Source organism: Heterodontus francisci, chromosome 16 (genome assembly GCF_036365525.1).
Source record: "Heterodontus francisci isolate sHetFra1 chromosome 16, sHetFra1.hap1, whole genome shotgun sequence".
In the NCBI taxonomy this organism is placed as follows: domain Eukaryota; kingdom Metazoa; phylum Chordata; class Chondrichthyes; order Heterodontiformes; family Heterodontidae; genus Heterodontus; species Heterodontus francisci.
Genome location: NC_090386.1, coordinates 54,859,120 through 54,882,385, shown reverse-complemented (window position 1 = coordinate 54,882,385; position 23,266 = coordinate 54,859,120). Strand labels below are relative to the sequence as shown.

Here is a 23,266-nt window from a genome sequence, read left to right as displayed (position 1 = left end):
TGGAAGCCTTGGGTATCTGAAAGGAGAAAGGCATAAGGGTAGGGTTATGGTGAGGGGAAGGGGAGAAATTAAGAGCTGCATGCTTACACCATCTGCAGCCTCTAAATCAGAAGAGATTGTGGGATCAGGGAGAAGTGAGATGTGTGATGGAGAATTAGTTGCAATCTATCATTTCAGCCACGTCAGCAATGGCTGCTCCAATGATGTCAAGCACCTTCTCCTCCATGAGGGTTAGGACATGCAGCTGTGCCTTCCCGCTGGTTAGCACCTTCTGCTTCCAGTTGTTAGCCACTTTGTCCCGTAAGAGAAAGGGAAATGTGTCAGTGAGTACTGTCTAAATTGTGAGATGTATGAGGCTGGCAACAGAGATAGGTATATGAGGGTGAGGTGAACCTATGAATGAGGAATGAGTCATGATTGATACAGATTGTTGGTAGGTGAGTATTGGGGGTGTGGTGCATTAAGCAGTGTATAAGCCTTGTGGGGCAATTAATGGGATATGGCTTTTGAAGATGCATTCACTGACCTTGACCATTTGTGTGAGGTCTTTTTGTGGCACTGCATCCAAGTTCTCAGGGTTGACTCCTGGCATTGACCGTCACTGCTACCTGCTCCCTTTACCTTCTCAGAGTTTGACTGGAGGGCCTCCTGGCTTCCTGTGGATGTCTCTCCCCCTCTGCACCCCCTTGACCAATGCCTCCAGTGCAGCATAGGAAGATCTTGGAGCCCACTCTCTCCTATGGTGTGCTATTTTACTGCCTTTCCAAGGTCGAATTAGTTGTAGAATGACTTCCACCACATGCTCCAGTCATGCTTTAAGAGGTGCAGGAGTAGTGCAGGCTTGATTTAGCTGTTGCGAGCCACTCACAGTTTTTGGCCCCCAGTTGAGGCATGTAGTCGTTCAACAGCATGGTTTGTACTGGCTGCATACTACAATCATGGTAATGAGAAGGTAGCACAAAGTTGCCATGCTACCTACATTGGAAGCAAAGGGCACGGCTTGATCATGCATTATGATCAACACCTCTGTTTTCAGGTATTATCAAATTTCACAGCCAGAATATTTAGAAATAAATAAGTGGTTGCTATACATTCTTTGAAATTATTTCTTGATGCTTTATACCATCAACTCAATGAAAACAACCTATTTGTAGAGGGTGAAGAATTGCAGATGCTGGACACCTGAAATAGAAATAAAAATTGCAGGAAACACTAAGCACTCAGGCAGCATCTCGAGGGAAAGAAAGGTAGGATTAAGATTTCAGGTCAATCAGCTTTTGTCAGGACCACTGTGTTTCCAGCATTTTCTGTTTCTAGAAGGCTTTTATTTGAGCACACTGCAGGTATTATTTTTCTTAGGGTGCAAATATAGAGATATTTCACAAATATTGCTTTGATAATAGTTGCATGTGAAATTATTCTCATGAAAATGTGCTAGGTTCAGTGATGATTTTTTTAAATCCACTGACTGGGAACCTGAATATTAAACTGGTGGAGACTAACCACTCAAACCTTGAAAGCTTCGAACTCTGTCTGCTGACTGTGAGCACTGAGGTCTGTTGCCTTCTGCAGACTATAGTGTTCGGTGGTTTAATATATCTTTGTTTGATTGTGTTATTCTGTTCACTAATCGGTGCTCACTGTGCTTAATGACTTAAGCCTGCTGGGGGAGCTATTGAGACAGTTTAGAGAACTTTCTGGAAAGAACAGACAGAAATCTCCTTCAGTTACACAGTTTAGAGAACTTCCTGAGAAGAACAGAGATCTGCCTCTCGAAGGAAAGCAGCCACTTTTCTGTCTCCCAGAGAACCACTGAATCGGCATCCACTTCTTCAAACTGGAGCCAGAGAACCACAAAATTCCACCTGAAGCCAGGCGAGTCACCAACATCCTCATACTCTATACTCCTTTTATTTCTCTGGACTCTAATTTGACCAAACTATCCTTCCCCACTCTGTAACCTATGTGTGTGTGTGCGTGTGTGTGTAAGTAGAAGCATATTTTATTCTTTTTACTTAGATCAATTTAAGTACGATAAAATTAACTTCTTTGTTAAATTTGAGAAATCCTGTCTGGTTCTTTTTATGATCACAGCACGTAAACAAGCAAACACTCACTGAATTGGCAAGTATATCCACTTAAAAAAGAAATAAATCTGTTGAGGTCAAATAAAGAGAGCCCTTCGACCCCTCCTCACCTGATCATAACAGAAATTTGGAGGCTCTACATCTGAGATCAAACTCAAAGACAAATGAGAAATTGGAAGTGGGAAACTAAATTGATCCCTAGCAATAATTTTTTTTAAAACTTCAATACAGGTTTTCTTGTGGTTAAGGGCTAGAGTACAAAAGTGTCCACATTCAAGACCAGTACCTTCCTAGAACTGAGAAGTAATTTGGGACAGTTTAAAAGCCCTCTCCTTGTAAATGTTAAGGAGTAGCTCTAGGTATTTAGAGATCGATATCCGTTCAAAAGCTTGGAAACCCGAAATCCTAAAACTTGTGGCCAACCATTTTGAAATTAAAACGGAAGAGCCGGAGACAGGCATAGAATCTATGACAGACAGAATAGCATTAACCAAGGTACAACTGGAACAATGGAAACTAGAGCTAGAATTCCAAGAAAGAGAAAAGGAAAGGGAGAAAGAATTCCAGGAGAGGGAGAGACAGGAATGGGAGGAAGAAAGGGGAAAAGAAAGCTTTCCAGAAGGAGCAGCAGGAAAGAAAATTAAGGCAGCTCGAACTGAATAGGGGAGGACCCAATGTATCCAGTGCAGGCACTGTTAAAGAGGGAATTACCCCTGCTCATGACCAAGTGCTAAGCTCTAAAATTTTCCCAATTGATACCAAAGTTCAATGAGGGGGATGTGGAAGCATTTTTCATCTCATGTGAAAAGCTTGCAAAACAGTTGAAGTGGCCAGCAGAGGGCTGGACCCTACTACTGCAAAGCAAATTAAAAGAAAAAGCACATGAGGTTTATTCCCTGTTGTCCAACAAGAGTTCATCAGACTATGAGATAACCAAAAATGATATCCTGAGGGGAGGCAGTGGCATAGTGGTAATGTCACTGAACTAGTAATTCAGAGGCCCAGGCTAGTGCTCTGGGGACAGGGGTTTGAATCTCACCATGGCAGGTGGTGAAATTTGAATGCAATTAATGAATCTGGAATTAAACAGCTAGTCTAATGGTGACCATGAAACCATTGTTAATTGTTGTAAAATCCATCTGGTTCACTAATACCTCTTAGGGAAGGAAATCTGCCATCCTTGCCTGGTCTGGTCTACATATGACTCCAGACCCACAGTAATGTGGTTGACTCTTAAATGCCCTCTAAAATGGCCTAGCAAGCCACTCAGTTCTAGGGCAATTAGAGATGGGCAATAAATGCTGGCCTAGCCAGCGATGCCCATATCCCATGAACGAAAAAAAAAGAAAAAAATGAGCTGGTACCACCAAAAATTCTGAACTCTCTGAAAATGGCTTGAACAAACTGATATCGAGTTTGAAAGGATTAAGCAACTCACTTTTGATTGATGGATACAGGAGCTTTAGAGCTCACCTGTGAAAACCTCAGAAAGTTGATCCTTCTCAAGGAGTTCAAATAACTCGCTTCTCCTTTCCATAAAAACCCACATGGAGGAACAAAAGGTTCCAAGAGCCAGTCAGGCAGCAACCCTGGCTGATAATTGTCCACAAGCCATTGCACCAAACGAAACCTGTCCCTAGTCACCTCCAAAAACCTGAAAAGGGTAGAAGGTGGGAGGGTGATAGGTGGATAAACAGCCATTGGTGATGAGAGAAAGCTGGAAACACAAGGGACCCTCATCAGGCCAAAAAGGAAGTTGCTGAGAATGGGAGTGATACCTGAAAGCTTGTATGTTTCCATTGCAACCTTCGAGCTGACTGCTGGAAGTTACAGGGAAAACTCATAGGAGTAGTCAGGATACACCAGACCAGTAAGCACTAAAGGCCCGCTCGGGTCTGCAAACAAAACCTGACCGGAACACGACAGAACCACATCTGACCCCGAGCCTGACCCGACCCAAGTCCTTCCATTTTTTTCCGCACCCGACCCGACCCGACCCGACCCGAACCGACCATCAGTTAACCCTACCTTCCATTTTTTACTTTGTTGCTAATCTGCACAAGTTTAGAATAGCTGTAACAAAACCACTTTTCTAGTCCAAAAGTTACATTAACGTTGGAGCCACTTACCTGAGGTTGTGATAGAGCATGTCCGACCCAACCCGAACCCGAATGCCAGACCGGAATGTCGTCGGATCCCGCCGGGCTCGAGTCAGGCAGCCAGCCTTTAGAGAGCACCAGACCAGGATGTAACTCTAAATGTGGCAGTAAGTCCCTGTAAACCTACCACTGTGAGTGTGGGAGAACTTAAAAAATCCCTGGAGTTACCAGCATTTTGTGTCTAAAGGAAAAGTGACCCCATACCTCTCGAGTGAGGCAAGTAAGCCGTTAGTCATACTTAGGGATACCTGGGCCACGCAATCCCTTCTACTGGGAAAAGGCATAACCTTTCCACCAGAGAGTAAATTGAATGCAAAAGTATTAGTGAACGGTATCGGGGGAAGGTATGTGCCCATATATTTATATCGGGTGCACCTGGGGTGCAACCTCATTTCAGGACTGTTAACTGTGGGGATTGTCCCTAGTTTACCTGTTCCTTGGTAATGACCTGGTGGGGACGAAGGTGGTAGCTTCCCCAATAATCTTATAGAGGCCAAAAGAGGTCAAGGAGACAGAGCAGTTACAGGAGAAAGTCCATGGCATTTTCCCTGACTGTGTGGTTTCCTGGTCCATGGCCAAACAAGCTCCATCAGACGAGGCTGAAGTGGCACTGCAGATAGATGACCCTGCCTATCTGGTTATCCGAAATCTTCTTCAGGAATTTAGAGGAACCAAAGGAAATGTTTAGCAGGTCTTCCTCAGTTGAGACTCAGCAAGCCAACCCAGTATTTAAAAAGTTAGCAGACTGCCCAAACTGAAGCTGAAACAGAAGGAGTTCCAGATTGCTACTATTTAAAGAATGAAGTGGAGACCTCCTCACAGACCTGCGGTTGAAGAGTGGACATTGGTCCACTAGGTAATGATGCCGCCGAGGTACCGTAGGGAAATATTGAGGATAGCCCATGAACTTCCAATGGCTGGACACGTCAATATCCAAAAAAACAAAGCCCGCATAAGACAACATTTTTACTGGCCACAACTCCAAATAATGTGCTGGAGTTCTGTAAAACTTGCCATACATGCCAGGTTGTGGGGAAGCCCCAACCTGCAATAAAACCTGCACCTCTAATTCCCATACCAGCTTTTGTGGAAGCATTCAACAGAGTGCAGGTGGATTGTGTGGGGCCCCTACCAGTATCTTCTCACCATTATGGAAGTGGCTATTCGATTTCCAGAGGCCACACCCCTAAGAACTATCTCTGCCAAGGTAGGGGTGGAGGAGCTAACCCAATTCTTTACCCGATATGGGCTGCCTGCCAAGATGCAGTTGGATCAGGGCATGAATTTTATGTCCAGTATGTTTCAAAATGTCATGGGTAATCTGGGCATAACCCAGCTAAAATCCTCATCCTACCATCCACAGTCGCAAGGGGCTTTGGAATGGTACCACCAGACCATAAAGACAATGATTAGGGCATACTGCTACCAGTATCCCCATGACTGGGACAAAGGGCTGGGATTTTTTCTGTTTGCTACCAGGGACTCACCGAATGAGTCCGCTGGCTTTAGTCCCTTTGAATTAGTTTATGGACACAAGGTGAGAGGTCCTCTTAAACTAATCAAGGAGAAGTTTTTAGGACACAGGGACAAACCTTTCATGTTAGACGTAAGCGGCTCATGAGAGCCTGTGCGATGGCTCAGGAAAACCTAAAAACCACCCAGACAGCTATGAATAGGCAGACAGATAAGCCTACCAAGGCCAGAACATTTCAGCCCAGAAACCATGTGTTAGTACTACTACCAATACAGTGCAAGCCACTGAAAGCCGAGTTCAGTTTCCCATACAAAGTAGCAAAGAATTAGCAAGGTGAATTATTTATTTGGGGCGGCACAGTGGCGCAGTGGTTAGCACCGCAGCCTCACAGCTCCAGGGACCCGGGTTCGATTCCGGGTACTGCCTGTGTGGAGTTTGCAAGTTCTCCCTGTGTCTGCGTGGGTTTTCTCCGGGTGCTCCGGTTTCCTCCCACAAGCCAAAAGACTTGCAGGTTGATAGGTAAATTGGCCATTATAAATTGTCACTAGTATAGGTAGGTGGTAGGGAAATATAGGGACAGGTGGGGATGTTTGGTAGGAATATGGGATTAGTGTAGGATTAGTATAAATGGGTGGTTGATGTTCGGCACAGACTCGGTGGGCCGAAGGGCCTGTTTCAGTGCTGTATCTCTAATCTAATCTAATCTAATCTAATCTAAAAAAAATTGACACCCCAGACCATAGGAAAAAGCAAAGGCTGTGCCACATCAGTATGTTAAAGCAGTATCACAACCGGGCAGGGGACAAACAAGCACAGGTCTGTCAGGCAGTTAGCAAAGAGGAGGGCAAAGGGACAGTGAGGATGAGTTAGAGGGAGGCCTGGAGATTTCCCAAATTGAGCCCCCTACTGTCTGGTTAGCTAACAGTGATATGGAGATTAGACTCTCCTATCTAAATGCAGAACAGAGAGGAGACCTGACAATGCTGCTCACAGCATTTAAAGAGATCTGCAGGGACAAACCAGGGTGCACAACCCTAGTCCAACACAATGTAGGAGAGACCCCTCCCATAAAGCAAAATTCCTATCGCCTAGGTCCTGGGAAACTGACCCAAGTTCAGTAGGAAATTTGGTACATGCTGGAGCACAAGCTAATTGAGCCCAGTCAAAGCAGCTGGAGTTCCCCAGTTGTGCTCGTGCCCAGACTCAGTGGCTCAACAAGGCTCTGCATTGATTACAGGAAGGTTAATGCAGTGACCAGAGCTGACTCCTACCCAATTCCCCACCTGGAAGACTGTATTGATAGAATAGGAAACACCACCTCCATAACCAAAATAGATTTGTTAAAAGGATACTGGCAGGTTCCCTCCTTAACCACCCATGCTAAAGAGATCTCGGCTTTTGTCACCCCAGTTGGCTTATTCCAGTGCCCAGTGATGCCATTTGGATTAAGAAATGCCCCTACCACCTTCCAAAGGCTGATGAACCAGGTAGTGGCTGGCCTATTCAACTGTGTACTGTATCTGGATGATCTATTCGTATACAGTGACACCTGGGGGAACCACCCAGACAAGTTTGAAGCTCTCTTCCAAAGGTTACAGTCGGTTAACCTTATGGTAAATCTTGCAAAGAGCGAGTTCGCAAAAGCTCAAGTAACTCACCTAGGGCATTTTGTGGGGCAAGGGCGGGTGCTGCCCAGAGCAGCGAAGGTACAAGCGTTGATGGATTTTCCTGTCCCCAAGACCAAACGGAAAATAATGTGATTTTTGTGGATGTGTAGGTTTTACCGCAAGTTTGTCCCAAGCTTCAGCAATATAGCTGCCCCACTGACAGCATTATAACGGAAAAGAGTGAAGATAGTGTGGTCAGAGAGGTGCCAAACAGCTTACGAGAGGCTGAAAGCCATCTTAACCAACGAGCTAATGCTAGCAGCTCCAAACTTTAACAAACCATTTAAAGTAACATTTGATGCTAGTGACCTAGGGCTAGGTGCCGTCCTGCTCCAAGAGGATGAGTCAGGCATTGAGACACCAGTTGGGTATTCCAAAAAATTGAACAGACATCAAAAGGGATACTCTACTATGGAGAAGGAAACTCTGGAACTGTTACTGGTTCTGAAGCGCTTTGAAGTATATGTCCGAAATAGATATAGAGAGACGATAGCTTATACCGACCACAATCCTTTGATATTTGTGGAGAAATTCAAAACCCAGAATGCAAGGCTATTTCGATGGAGCCTGCTTTTGCAACCTTACCACCTAAAGATTACCCACATTGCAGGGATAAACAACGTGATAGCTGATGCTTTATCAAAAGTCTAATTTAACTCAGAGTCATGCCAGATGAAAACTAGACAAGAGCACAGTTATGGCAGTGCAAAATATATAAATGTTTGAGCATGAATGTGTGTGTACAGTTTTTTTATTTTTATTTACAATCTCATAATGTAATACTCCTGTCATCGCAATTCATTTCGGGTAGTGTGGAGGTGCTAGGTCGAATGATGATTTTTTAATCCATTGGCTGGAAACCTGAGTATTAAACTGGTAGAGATGAACTACTCAAATCTTGCAAGCTTTGAGCTCTGTCTGCTGACCGTGAGCACCAAGACATATTGCCTGCTGCAGACTGTAGTGTTTTTTAAATTTTAAGGACATAGTTCATAGCTAGTTTATTATTTTGTGCATTGAAATCTGATTAAGCAGTAAAAACTCTTGATATTCTTGTAAAGCAGGGGTTCTCAACATTTTTGCTACTGAGGGCAGCCCCCCATAGCAGCTCAAAACTGGGTATCTATGAGGGACATCAGCAGCAGCAGTTGTGTTCAACAAGAATCTGTAAGCTCATGGCCCAGAATATCCGTCATTCTGCCATTATCATCAAGCCAGGGACCAACCCTGGTTCAATGAGGATTGTAGGAAAGCATGCCAGGAGCAGCACCAGGCATACCTAAAAATGAGCTGCCAATCTGGTGAAGCTACAACACAGAAGCAGCATGCTATAGACAGAGCAGACCAATCCCACAGCCAACGGATTAGGTCAAGCTCTGCAGTCCTGCCACATTCAGTCATGAATGTTGGTGGACAATTAAACAATGAACAGGAGGAGGAGAAGGCTTCACAAACATCCCCATCCTCATTGATGGCAGAGGCCAGCAGGTCAGTGCAAAAAACAAGGCTGAAGCATTTGCAACCACCTTCACACAGAAGTGCCAAGTGCATAGTCCACCATGACATCCTCCTAAGATCTCCAGCATCATCAATTTACTCCACGTGATATCAAGAAATGGCTGAAGGCATTGGGCCTTGGCAACATCCCGGCTGTAGGACTGAAGACAGCTGAATAGCGGAGGTGAGATAAGAGTGCCTGCCCTTGACATCAAGGCAACATTTGACCCAATATGCATCAGAAAAATTGAAATCAATGGAAATAGAGGGGAAAACTCTCCACTGGTTGGAGTCATACCTAGCACAAAAGAAGATGGTTGTTGTGGTTGGTGGCCAATCTTATCAGCCTTAGGTTCTTGTTGCAGGAGTTCCTCAGGGTAGTGTCTTAGGCTCAACCATCTCCAGCTGCTTCATCAATGGCTTTCCTTCCAATATAAGGGCAGAAGTTGGATGTTCACTGATGATTGCATAGTGTTCACTGGTACTTTCAACTCCTCAGATACTGAAGCAGTCTGTACCCACATGCACCAAGACCTGGACAACATTCAGGCTTGCGCTGATAAGTGGCAAGTAACATTTGTGCTGCACATGTGCCAGGCAATGACCATCGCCAACAAGAGTGAATCTAACCATCTCCCCTTGACGTTCAAACGCATTACCATCGCTGAACCCCACAGTCAACATCCTGGGGGATTACCATTGACCAGAAATTGAACTTTACTAGCAATATAAATACTGTGGTTACAAGAGCAGGTCAGAGGCTGGGAATTCTGCAGCAAGGAACTCAATTCCTGACTCCCCAAAACCTGTCCACCATGTACAAGGCACAAGTCAGGAGTGTGATGGAATACGCTCTACTTGCCTGGATGAATGCAGCACTAACAACACTCAAGAAACTTGACACTATCCCAAAGCAACCTGCTTGATCATCACCCCATCCATCACCTTAAACATTCACTCCCTCCACCATCAGTTCATAGTGGCAGCAGTCTGTACCATCTACAAGATGGACTGCAACAAATCGCCAAGGATCCCTCAAAGGCAGCTTCCATACCTGACCTCTACCACCTAGAGGACAAGGGCAGCAGATGCAAGGGAACACCACCACCTGCAAGTTCCCCTCCAAGTCACACACCATCCTGACCTGGAAATGTATCACTGCTCCTTCACTGTTGCTTGGTCAAAATCCTGGAACTCCCCCCATAACAGCACTGTGGGTGTACTGACACCACATGGACTCAAGAAGAAGCTCACCACCCCTGCTCAAGGGCAATTAGAAATGGGCAATACATGCTGGACTTCCTAGTGACACTCAAAACCCATGAATGAATTTTTAAAAGTTACAAAATGTCCATGGACCCCATATGAAACACAAGTATTTTTTCTGTAAAATTAGGTATACAATTAAACATATTTTAATATTTTTGTTTTACTTACTTGATGTGAAACTTGGTGCCGGTGATAGACATCAGATCGATGCTCGGGTGAAGGTAGTAGTGATGTGTTGCAGCTGTGTGCCTTCTTATGCCTCCAGGAGCAAAGAAGATTAATCGAATGGTTGTGGCGCTCAAGCACAGGTTTAAAGTTTGATGAACGAGAGAGTCATAGGCATATTGTGCAAGGCCTGCATTCTACACATTCTCTGGTTATTTTTGGCAGCCCCATGAAGCCTTGTCGCAGACTCCTCGCATACGGTGATCCTGCTCATCAATCACCCTGTGCTCATTGACTTACAGTGACTGCCAGTGCCCCAAAACCTCAAATTTAAAATTCTCATCCTTGTGTTTAAATTGTTTCATGGCCATGTCCCTCCCTGACACTGTAACATTCTCCAGCTTTATAACTCACCAACTACACTCAGTTCCTTCAACTCTGGCCTCTTATGCATCCCGGCTTCCTTCACCCCACCATCTACAAAGATTGGGGAAGGAACAGTTATGGGGGTGGGGTGGGGGAGTGGTTGGTGGTTGGGCATAAAGTGATTTAAGCATGAGGATGAGAATTTTAAACAAGGTTTTGGGAGATCAGGCGCCAATGTAAATACGTGAGGACAGGGATGATGGTTGAGCAGGACGTGGTGTGGTATAAGTAAAGTTTGTACATGCTTGAACAAAGATAATACTGGGTCTCTAATAGTGCTAAATGCCTCTCCTGACAATATATTAGGAAGTCAAGACTGAACAAAGAGCTGGTTTCCAATTCCATGTTAAATATCAATCACCATACTCCACCCCACATCAACCCCCCAAACCCAGATTTTGTTTCAGACAATGCTAAAGAACCCTTTTTCTTTACAATGAAGTGAAGGGGAGAAGAAATCAAAACACAGGAAAAAAAAGCAGCCTTTAGAAACAAGGTGACAGCACCAACACTAGGGTAAGAAGGAAGAAAAAGAAAGCAGTAAAAACATAAACAAAGGTGAGAAGGGCTTGGTGGCCCGAGCCGTGAGGCTGCAACAAAAGGCTAAGCACAGTAAGAAGCCGGGGGGGCTGCTGGCTGGCCCACACACTTAGTTCATTCACTCGCTCTGATCTCCTTGCAACTCAAACTCCTCGCCCTGCTCCACACACCCACCTTGTTCCTCACATCTTCAGCCTCTTTTGATCATTACACTCCAGTGGTATTCCTTTCAGTGAATACCCGGGAAACATGTGAAATGTATTTTTCTCCATCAAACGCATATCTGAAGGGAAATACCTTATTAATTCAACATATTGCACATTATGACCAGGAAATGTGGCAAGTGAGTCAACGAACTTAAAGTCCAAAAGTATTTCAAAATTCAAAATCAGAAAATGTAGTTTTGAAAGAATTGGTTCTGCAAGGCCCGCATTCTGCACATTGGTTAGTTATGGTGCACCCCATGAAACTTTTTTGCGACACCCTGGTTGAGAATCGCTGTTGTAAAGAACGGAAAACTGTCTACGTCTTTCCAGTGTTGTAGAGAATGGACTCTGGGTGACAGGAAGGCAACTCATTCTGTCTTCCACTCTGCACTGCTTTATATTATTTAGACTCAGAAAGAACAGTAAATTTGGACAGTATCGAGAAAATTAGTTGATTACTCATGTCATTTGATATTTTGTTTTTGCTAGAAACAATTACAACAACTATAATGGATGCAAGGCCTGATATGCAATCAAAATACTTTTATATGGTAGTCACCCTTTGTCTATCATTCTATTCCCTTGGTCTCATACTTACAACACAGGTATGGAGTCCATTCATTTTTGCAAAATGTTTTTATATCTTGAAACAAAAATGTCATTAATGTGCTATATAGTACACGTTACATCATAATTACACTTTTATTGAAAATGGAAGAAATGCGTGCCTTTAAAATGTACGATTCTTGAAAATAAGATTTCATTTGCAGAAATGAAAAATTTGAAACATTAAGGTGCATCTACAATAATAATTCCTTAGCACTTTTCAAGCAGCTAATAAACCATATAGCGAGTATACACAGCAAAATTGTAAGGTGCACATTTCTTGAAAAGGGCTTAGTGACAAGTGAAAACTGATTTAATAATCACACTGGCAAATACTGAGAACCTTTGTAATAATGCAACACTCTCTTAGTGGGGAAAGACAACTAACGCTGACTGTCACTGAAAGAGGGAACTCTGCCTCATAGGAAAATACATTGGATAACACAGTCAAAATCCTGATACTCCCCTGCTTAACATTATCATGGGAACACCATCAGGACAAACATAGCAATGAGTCAAAGATAAAGCCATCATCACTTCACAGAGCAACCAGGGATGGGCAATAAATGTGGTTTGGCCAGCATTGTCCATATCCTGGAATCAAATGAAAAAAACATAAAAAGGAAAGGTGAGTATTATGGCCGTGTGGTACAATGTGGTGGTTCCCACTGTTCAACTCCCCACTTGAACACAGCAAGGGTTTTGTTATGAGGGATTAACTCCTTTGTGTTTTATTTTTCAAATAAACAGTGACAGTTTTCTTGTAGGTTTAAAAAAATCAGAAAATCAATTGTTTATTGATCAATATGCTTTATCCCCAAATTTTCGCAACCGCATCCACTCATGCATTCGCTTGTATTCACACACACACACACACACAAACAAGAGACAGATAGAGAGGGGAAAAAGGGAAAGTTATTTTTAGTTGGTGGGGTGGTGAGGTCACAATAAATCTGTTGAATTCTCTTGGAAATCAAGTTCTTGATAGGTGCATGCCTGAGATGATTGTAGATTTCTCTCTTGATTGAAAGTTCAGTTGAAGATAGTGAGTCACTTCTAGTTCACTGCTGTCTAATGTAGATGTAGGATTCTACAGCAGGGCACATGTCTTCTGGCATGCTGGTAAACAAGCTGCTGGATGTTGCTTCTCTCTCGTTCTCTCTGGCTTTCTCTTTTATGATTGTCTTTTTTTTAAAGTAAAGCTGTAGGTAGCTCCTAGTAGGAGACATTCTAATCTCTCCCCCATCGTAATCGCACAGTGGCCCAGGATGTGGCTACTTTGCACCTTCTTTGTTTCAAAAGAAGACATTCAGTTCTGGAATGCTTTAGGATGGAGTACAATTGTCACCTCTTAACTTTGAAAATTTGTCCTTTGTCAGACAGTTGAGTACACAAAGGCCAATCCACTTTTCTTTGGTGCCCATTTTGGAACATTGTTCACTTTTAAAGTAAAGGTTCATTTTTAGAAGACAAAGTCCGTTTTTCATAATGCTTCAGAGTTAGTCCATAATTTGTATCATTGCTCTTCTGGTGTGTGTGACATAGGAAAGACAATTAATCTCATAAATGCAAACACTGTTAAATGTTGTAATCCTGTACACCGTACATTTTAGGTACCAGTAATGTTTACTCCTGGGGAAGACAAAGTAAAATAGGAAAAATCCCCGTGAACAATTTCAGGAGGACCATAGAGAATTCCTTCCCACTCCCACTGAGATTCTGGCTGGAGCTCTTGAAATGTAGGATCCTTAAGGAAAAACACAGAAGTAAAACATGAGTAAAGTAGTACCCCAGGACATAATGTGGGCATGAAGTAAAATGGTAGATGTTAATAATACTTGCAAAAACTGATGTACGATCACAACAGGGGCTTTTTTCAGGTGCATGTCGGTTCTAAATGTTTAAAAATTTATGTAAATCTTGCCAGAATGGCAATTTTCTAATAGTAAGCAAATTTAGAGTTTCACTTAATTTGCATAATTATTTAGCACTCCACAGGCAAATTTAGGTAGGTGCAGGGAGGTGGTTGTAAGGAAGGTTTGCACTCTGCCCCTGAAAAGGCACAATCTCCAGCAGTCTGACTGGACTGAAGCAGAGGTAGGTTTGACTCCACAGTTTGTTCAGTCACTAGCAGTCTCAATCTGATCTAACAATAAATAACAAAAGAACAAGAACACAAGAAATAGGAACAGAAATAGACCATATGGCCCATCGAGTCTGTTCTGCCATTCATTACGATCATGGCTGATCTTGGGCTTCAATTCCACTTTCCTGCCTGCTCCCCATATCCCTTGATTCCCTGCGAGACCAAAAATCTATCTATCACAGCCTTAAATGTATTCAATGATGGAGCATCCACAACCATCTGGGGTAGAGCATTCCAAAGATTCACAACCCTTTGAGTGTAGTAAATTCTCCTCATCTCAGTCCTGAATGATCAGCCCCTTATCCTGAGACTTATCCCCACGTTCCAGATTCCCCGACCAGCAGAAACAATCTCTCAGCTTCTGCCCTATCAAGCACTTTCAGAATCCTGTATGTCTCAATTAGATCGCCTCTCATTCTTCTAAACTCCAGAGAATATAGGCCGAATTTACTCAGCCTCTCATCATAGGACAACCCACTCATCCCAGGGACCAATTCAGTAAATCTTCGCAGCACTGCCTCCAGTGCAAGTATATCTTTTCTTAAATGGGGAGACCAAAACTGCACATTATTTTCCAGGTGCAGTCTTATTAAGACTTCTTTATTCCTCTACAATTCCCTTACAAAAAAGGCCAATATGCCATTTCTCTTCCTAATAGCCTGCTGCACCTCCATGTTAACTTTATGCATTCTTTGTACGAGTACCCCCGAGTCTCACTGAAAATCAACACTTCCCAGTTCCACACCTATAAAAAATATTCTGCTTTTTTATTTTTACGACCAAAGTGAATAACTTCACACTTCCCTACTCCAGACCCCATTTGCCATCTTGTTGTCCACTCACTTAACCTGTCTATATCTCTTTGCAGCCTCTCTATGTCCTCCCAGCAGCTTACCTTTCCACCGAGCTTTGTATCATCAGCAAACATAGATACATTACTCTCTGTCTCTTCACCCAAATTATTAATCTAGGGCTGAATTTTAACAGCCCCTCGACGCCACGGGCCGCAGCGTGGGGGACGGTAAAATGTTGCGGGGAGAGGCCTGCCTCGACCTGTAACATCGAGAAGGGCCCGCCGCATATTACCACTGGTGGCAGGATCTTGGTGTGGCCCCCCGCCACACGGCTGCGGCACCACAATCAACATATGGTAATGATTACTTACCTATGCTGATTATGCAGCCCGTCGCCTCACCACTGTCGGATTTTTCATTGAACGGGCGGCTGTTGCGTGTCGTCCTGGTCACAATCTGAAAAACCAGCAGGTCCTCACTCTGCATTATGGAAGGGATGAGGGAAGAGGATCCACAAGGGTCTAACTCTGCATTCTTAGAGGGAAGAGAGATACACAGGGGTATAACTCTGCATTCTGGAAAGGAGGAGGGAGGGGGAATACACAGGGGCCTAACTGCATTCTTAAAGCAAGGGGGGGATATGCAGGGGTCTCACTCTGCATTCTGAAAGGGAGGGGGTCTGGGTTTACTGGAGGGAAAACTGTGCTAGCATGAAGGGAGGTTACTGTGTACCATCCCTCCATTAACAGTGTACGCACTGTGTTTGTGAGGGGGCAATGGAACACTGGGCATCCTATGTGTGGGGAGGGTTCCAGAAAGGGAAGGAGCATTAAGGTTTTATAGATGGTGGGGGCAATCGATTCAGCTGGTAGGATCTGGATGTGGTCATGCTGTGCCACTCTTGTGTTGGCCAAGATGGGCAATGCCATGGCACGCCACATAGTTGATCCAGGAAAGCAGCTGATGTACCCGTCAACACCAATCCATGCCCTGTTAGGAAGCTTCAAATACGTGCAGGGTTCAACTTTATTTATCACATGGAAATACCAACAGGCAGGTCCTGCAGTTTTTTTTTCTCCAAGAATATGCAGTTTGCCTTTAAGGCTTGCAAAGGATCAGTACTGCGTTAAGAACCAGCAAGCCTCAGGAGTTAAAGACATTGCATTTTCGGTTGCCATTGGATACAACCATTTGGAGACTGTAATTCAAAGGGTGCATTCTCGTTACCATGGATATAGCCACTTGGAGTGAGTGTCAAGCGATACATTTGTTAGGATTCAATTTTGAACTGGCTTTTTAGTTGAAGACAGTTTGTTCTAACAGAACACACAGACACAGACAGCTGGTGTTAGCACCTGAAAAAAGAGCTCTCAACCATTTAAACTGAAGGAAGAGAAATTTAGTCTGTTTAATTATTATTATCTCTCAAAATTCTAAAAAAAAGTCAAGCCAAAACAGAGATCTATGGTAATTTAAACTGAAGGAAGGGAAGTTAGACTGTGACAATCTTTTATCCCTCAAAAAATCTCAAGTCAGATTGATTCTATTGAAAGTGTTTGCGCGTCATTAATTGTTGAAATTCGCTGGAGAAGGAAAGCATTACGTACTGCTGGAATTAGTCAATAGACTGTCCTACTGTGGAAGAACCTTTTTTTTCCCCCATCGGACGTCTGTGAGAACTTTAAGCAACATTGAACTGTAAATTTGCATGGACTCTAATTTTTCTATTTTAAATGTTGTTTATATTTTCCTAGTGTTTAAGAATTTAGTTTTTTAATTAAATAGTTAATTTATTGATTTAAAGACACCTGTTTGGTTAGCCTCATTCGGGGGTTAATAGATGGTACAATTTGGCTGGGTCTTTCTTTAATTTGGAAAGTTTTAAATGATATGTTAGGCGATCTGTGGAGCGACGGGATTGAATTAACAGTGCATTTCTCCCACCACAATCAGAATTGTATATTTTGATTGGGGCCTTTGACTGGAGCAGTCAGTCATAACATATTTATTGGGGGCTCATCTGGGATTTGAATAACATATTAATTGGGAGCTCGCGCGCAGTTGAATCATATTTAATTCAATGGCTCGCGTCTGGGATCAGAATCAGACAGATTTGGAGGGCTCACATTTGGAATCATATTAATTACCCATTTCTGAGATAACATATTTAAATTGGGGTCCTGCGTTTGGCGTCATATTAATTGCTCTCACGTCTGGGATCTTAGCAATTGGAAACTCGATTGTTGGGATCTAAACCTAACACCAATTACAAAGAAATTAAAAGAACCAGGTCTCTTGTATAATAAGGTACAGTCTATACCATTGGTATGGCATTAGTGGTAGTAGCAGAGTTTTTGGGAAAGTAGAATGTTTCCCTGAGTGACTTGATAACTAACTAAGAACAAATTAAAAGAATTGGCAGCAAAATTGGTTTGGAATTGAAATCAGGTGCCAAAAAAGCAGAGATAATTGACATAATAGCCGAACATCTGGAATTAGTAGAAGAAGATGATGATAACACAGATGAAGGGCAATATGAGGAAGAAGAAGGTAGTAGGTCTGAGTGTGATACAGTAGCATTGGCTAGGATTCAGTTAGAAATTTAAAAAACTGGAGCTTCAACAGGAAAAAGAAAAAGCAATAGCAATAAGAAAACTTGAACTTCAAAGAGAAAGTGAAAGAGAAGAGATGGAATTTAAGTTAAAAGAGATGGAACTAAGACAAAAGGGTCAGGAAGAATCTGAATTTAGATCCGGACCCAGCTAGAAGTTGTTTAAATTTATACAGGCTCTTCCTAAGTTTGAGGAAAGGGACATAGAGGCATATTTCATATCTTTGAAAAAATAGCCAAACAGATGAAATGGCTGAAGGAAAGATGGACATTGCTCATGCAGGGCAGCCTGGTCGGCAGAGCTCATGAAGCTTATGCCATGCTTTCTGCAGAGGCCTCTGCAGATTATGAGATGGCAAAAAAGGCTGTTCTCGCTGCGTATGAGTTAGTCCCTGAAGCTTACCGTCAGAAGTTTAGGAACTTACGGAGATTGACACATTTAGAATTTGAGAGAGTGAAGCAAACAAATTTTGACCGTGGATATAGGCATTAAAGATAGAAACCACATATGAGAACCTTCGAGAATTAATTCTCTGACAAGGGTTTAAAAACTTAATTCCTTCAGTAGTGAGAACTCATATAGATAACCTGAAAGTTTTGAAAGCTAGGCAAGCAGCAGAGATTGCTGATGATTTTGAGCTTGTGAATAAGCCGACCTATTTTGTCCATCACCCCCATAAACCCTAGAAGGATAGAAAATGAGAGAGTGAAAGGAAGGCAAGTAGCTGGGGACAAGAAGGAACAGCTGGGAATGCCCCAGGGTCACCTCCTGGTCAGAAAGGAAGGTGCTGAGAGTAGAAGTGAGGTTCATAAGCCAAAATGTTATAATTGCAACAAAACAGGTCAACGTCGTTCAGAGTGCTGGAAATTGCGAGGTAAACCCATAGGACTTGTTGGGGTATGCAAAGTTAGTGCAGAGGAAAAGACTCTGACTGAGAGTATAGCTGACCAGGCAATAGGCTTTAACGACAGCTGTGAATATGCAATTTAAATACTAAAACTAAGAGGAGTGTAGAGGTTAAGATTAAAATACCTGAGAGTTATCATGATTTTTGTCAAAGGGGAGAGTAACTGCGTATCCTGTAAGTGAGGCAGGAAAACCTATCATTGTACTCAGGGACACAGGAGCGACCCAAACATTCTTTTTGGGGAAAGATATGAGGTTTCCACCAGACAGCACCTTGAACGCTAAAGTTTTGGTAAATGGAATTGGCAGGGTCGGTATACCCATACCTTTGTATAAAATACGCCTAGAAAGTGATTTAATATCTGGGGTAGTAACTGTAGGTGTTGTCCACAGTTTACCAGTAAAGGGAATTGATCTACTCCTAGGAAACGATTTGGCTGGATCAAAAGTATCAGTTTCTCCTATAGTTACAGAGGAACCATGTGAAATTAAGGAAACGGAACAATTACAGGAACAAGTTCTGGGAATATTTCCTGCATGTGTAGTTACCCGAGCAATGGCTAACCAGGATCCATTGTTGGAGTTAAAAGGGGCACCACAAATTGATAGCCAAGTATCTGAAACCTTATTTGGGGATTTAGATAATCCAAATAAGATGTTTAACAGATCGTCTATCATTGTAGCACAGCGAGCTGATTCAGAGATATACCACATAGCACAGACAGCTGTTAGAAGCTGAGGTGAAAGGAGTTCCGGAAGGCTATTATATGGCAAATGGGGTTTTGAGGAGGAAATGGAGACTGCCTCATAGACCAGCTGACGAAGACTGGACAGTTTTTGAACAGATAGTAGTACCACCTAAGTATTGACCAGGATTATTAAGGTTAGCACATGACATTCCTTTTGCGTGACATAGGGGAATTCGGAAGACCAAATCACACATAAGCAAACATTAATACTGGCCAGGTCTTACAAAGGATGTGAGACAATTTTGTAATACATGCCATACCTGTCAAATGGTGGGAAAACCACAACCTACCATAAAACCAGCACCACTAGTTTCCATACCAGTGGTTGAGAAACCATATTACCGCAGGGAGGAGGATGAGCCAGTACAGGTATGTCAGGCAATCGGGACCGTGGAGAAGGAAAAGGATAGTGAGGATGAGGCAGAAGTAGGCCTAGGAAATTCTCAGATTGAACTCCCAACTATCCAATCAGCGAATGTAGAATGGCGAGGAAAATTAAACCATATGCTTTTACACTTAGAGGCAAAACAGCGTGAAGTCCTAACCAAGGTTTTCACAATGTTTCAAAAGATTTGTAGGGATAAGCCAGGATGTACAACCTTAGCCACATATGATGTGGGTATAGGGGGAGCCATTCCTTTAAAACTACATCCTTGTTGCTTAGGTCCAGACAGACAGGCCCAGGTGGAAGCAGAGGTACAATGCATAATGAACCTAGTCAGGACAGCTGGAACTCGCAGATGGTCTTGATGTCAAACTTGGTGGGTCAGATGAAACTTCCATAGACTCTAGAAAAGTCACTGTGGTAAAGAAGGCAGACTCCTACCCAAATTCTCATTTAAAGGTCTGTAAGGACATAGTGGGCAACACAATGTGTATTAAAGAGACAGATGTGTTGGAGGGATACTGTCAAATTCCTTTGAAACCCCAGGGTAAGAAAAAAATCAGCTTCGGTTATACTGGACAGGGTTTTCCAGTGTCAAGTGATGCCACATAGGTTAAGGGGTATTGGAGAAACTTCTCAGAGAATAGTAAACCCAGTAGTGGTCAGTGCTTTTAGCTGTGCAGTTCACCTGGCTAAGGTGATGGACAATAGGGACACTTGGAAGGAAAACACAAAACAATTGGAAGACTAGGCTTGTAAATTTGAAATGGGTGAATTGGAACAACCTTTTGAAAATTGAAAGCAGAAATGTTCTGGTGGAATTTGTTGCTGTAGTCTAACAATTTTTTTTAGAAAAGTGTATATCTATAAATGCGGGGGGGTGGGGGGGAGAACTGTCAGCATTTTTACAATTTGTATTTTTTTCCCCATTGTAATCAAACACATTTACGGAATGGCGTATCATTCCGCTCGGGGTGGATGTGTCATGGTCCTGTAGTTTTTTCTTCTGGGAATATGCGGTTTGCCTTTAAGGCTTACAAAGGATCAGTACTGCGTTAAGAACCAGCAAGCCTCAGGAGTTAAAGAAAATGCATTTTCAGTTGCCGTTGGATACAACCATTTGGAGACTGCAATTCAAAGGGTGTATTCTCGTTACCATGGATATAGCCACTTGGAGTGAGTGTCAAGCGATACATTTGTTAAGATTCAATTTTGAACTGGCTTTTTAGTTGAAGACAGTTTGTTCTAACAACACACAGGCACAGCCAACTGGTGTTAGCACCTGAAAAAAGAGCTCTCAACCATTTAAATTGAAGGAAGAGAAATTTAGTCTGTTTAATTATTATTATCTCTCAAAATCCTAAAAAAAAGTCAAGCCAAAACAGAGATCTATGGTAATTTAAACTGAAGGAAGGGAAGTTAGACTGTGACAATCTTTTATCCCTCAAAAAATCTCAAGTCAGATTGATTCTATTGAAAGTGTTTGCAAGTCGTTAATTGTCAAAATTCTCTGGAGAAGGAAAGCTGGAATTAGGCTGTAGACTGTTCTACTGTGGAAGAACCTTTTTTTCCCCCCATCGGACGTCTGTGAGGACTTCAAGCGAATTTGAATTGTAAATTTGCAAGGACTCTAATTTTCCTATTTTAAATGCTGTTTATATCTTCCTAGTGTTTAAGAATTTAGTTTTTTTTAATTAGAGTTAACTTGTTGATTTAAAGACACCTGGTTTGGTTAGCCTCATTCGGGGGTTAATAGATGGTACAATTTGGCTGGGTCTTTCTTTAATTTGGAAAGTTTTAAAAGTTAGGCGATCTGTGGAGCGACGGGATTGAATTAACAGTGCAATTCTCCCACCACAGTCAGAATTGTATATTTTGATTGGGGGCTTTGACTGGAGCGGTCGGTCATAACAATTTATCACATGGAAATAGGTATGGCTCATCCTGCATTGTGTGATCCTCTGCATGTGAAGATCCGTATGCGCCAGAGGCAATACCAACAGGCAGGTGCAATCCATGTAGAGGCCCCCGGTCGTGAGCAGCAGCCTCCAAGGGGAGCCCGTAACATTATGGTTGTCGTGCATCTACAGGCCCCACATGACATTCCATCGGATGTCAGAGCACAAGTGTCAGAGGAGATTGTGCATATCGAGAGGGTGATGACCTGTGTCCTGCTCAAGGATGACCTGCAGCCCATGGGCTCCCGTGGACATCCCATGCCTTTGTTCCTCATAGTGGCAGCGGCTGTTCATAGACTGCACTCACGTGGCCATCAGGCCTCCCGCCAGGCTACCAACTGCAGATGTCACCATTAAAGGATCCCTCTCAATCTAGGTGAAGCTGGTATGTGATCACCGCAGATTCTTGCTGCGAATGTGTGATCGCTTCTCAGGTAGCTGCCATGACACCTGGGTCCTGCGCCAGTCCCGGCTGTCACTGCTGTTCACTGAACTGGCTCAGATGGAGGGGTGGCTTCTTGGAGATAAGGGCGATCTTTTGCAGACATGACTCCAGACACTGGTGAGAGACCCCATCACTGCTGCAGAGGAGAGATACAACGCCACCCACTGAGCTACATGAGCCACCATTGAGCAGGAGATCAGCATGCTGAAAGGGCTCCTCCAATGCCTGTATGAATAGGGTGATGCCCTGTACTACGGGCCGAAAAGGCCAGCTCCTTTCTTTGCTGCTCTGCACAACTATGCACCCAAAAGGGGCCAGGCCTGGCATGATGACGAGAGACGTCAACAGGATTCCTCCTCAAACTATGAGGATGCTGAGGACCTACAACATGAAAGATGCAAGGAAGGGCAGATGGCACCCAGGCTCTGTATGCAGGACTAACAGTGAGGTAGGGATGTGCGGAAGTGGCTTATCAGACAAAGGCTCTCTGCACCATAGGAACTGACATGAGCTCTGCAAGCCACACATCACCCTCGCTCACCTGCTGTGCACCAGTCCACATCTGCAGCATCCCTGTGTAAACCATTAGAGGCAGCAGCTGACTGAGCCAATGTCCATGTCACTGCATCCGTGGAGACGCTCATGAGTAATGGTGGCATGGCAATGATGTTATTGCATACGTTGGCTCTCCTGAAGGGCCAACGGTGCAAAGGGATGTGACGATGTCGCTAGCTGCCGGCACACATCATTCGCACAGAGAAAAGGACACACATGTTGGTGAGGAACATTTAGTGAAAGACGATTTTACATTGCTGTGACACCCGTGCATTCCCATTTGTGTCAGTGTGTTCTCTGTAAACCTGTGTAATATCTTTTATGTATTTAAGTCTCACATCCTGAATGTGCAAATCTAAGGTTATTCACCCAGGTGCAGCACGCCTCCATGAAGGAATGTTACACTTGAGTGGAGGAAGAGGATGGCAACTTCACAGGACACTGGGACACAGCAGGTTAAGTATGTGGCAGCAAAGCAGAAAGTGCTGGGGTCACTCAGCAGATCATACAGCATCTGTGGAGAGAGAAGCAGAGTTAACTTTCAGGTCTGTGAACTTGAACACGTTAACTCTGCTTCTCTCTCTACAGATGCTGCCTGACCTGCTGGATTTCTGCAGGAC

At 43.4% G+C, this 23,266-nt stretch overlaps 1 pseudogene; it reads left to right on the top strand.

Moving 5' to 3' along the window:
* Positions 1-23,266, top strand: part of LOC137378279 (sodium- and chloride-dependent neutral and basic amino acid transporter B(0+)-like) — a 180,229-nt pseudogene that overhangs the window by 134,231 nt on the left and 22,732 nt on the right.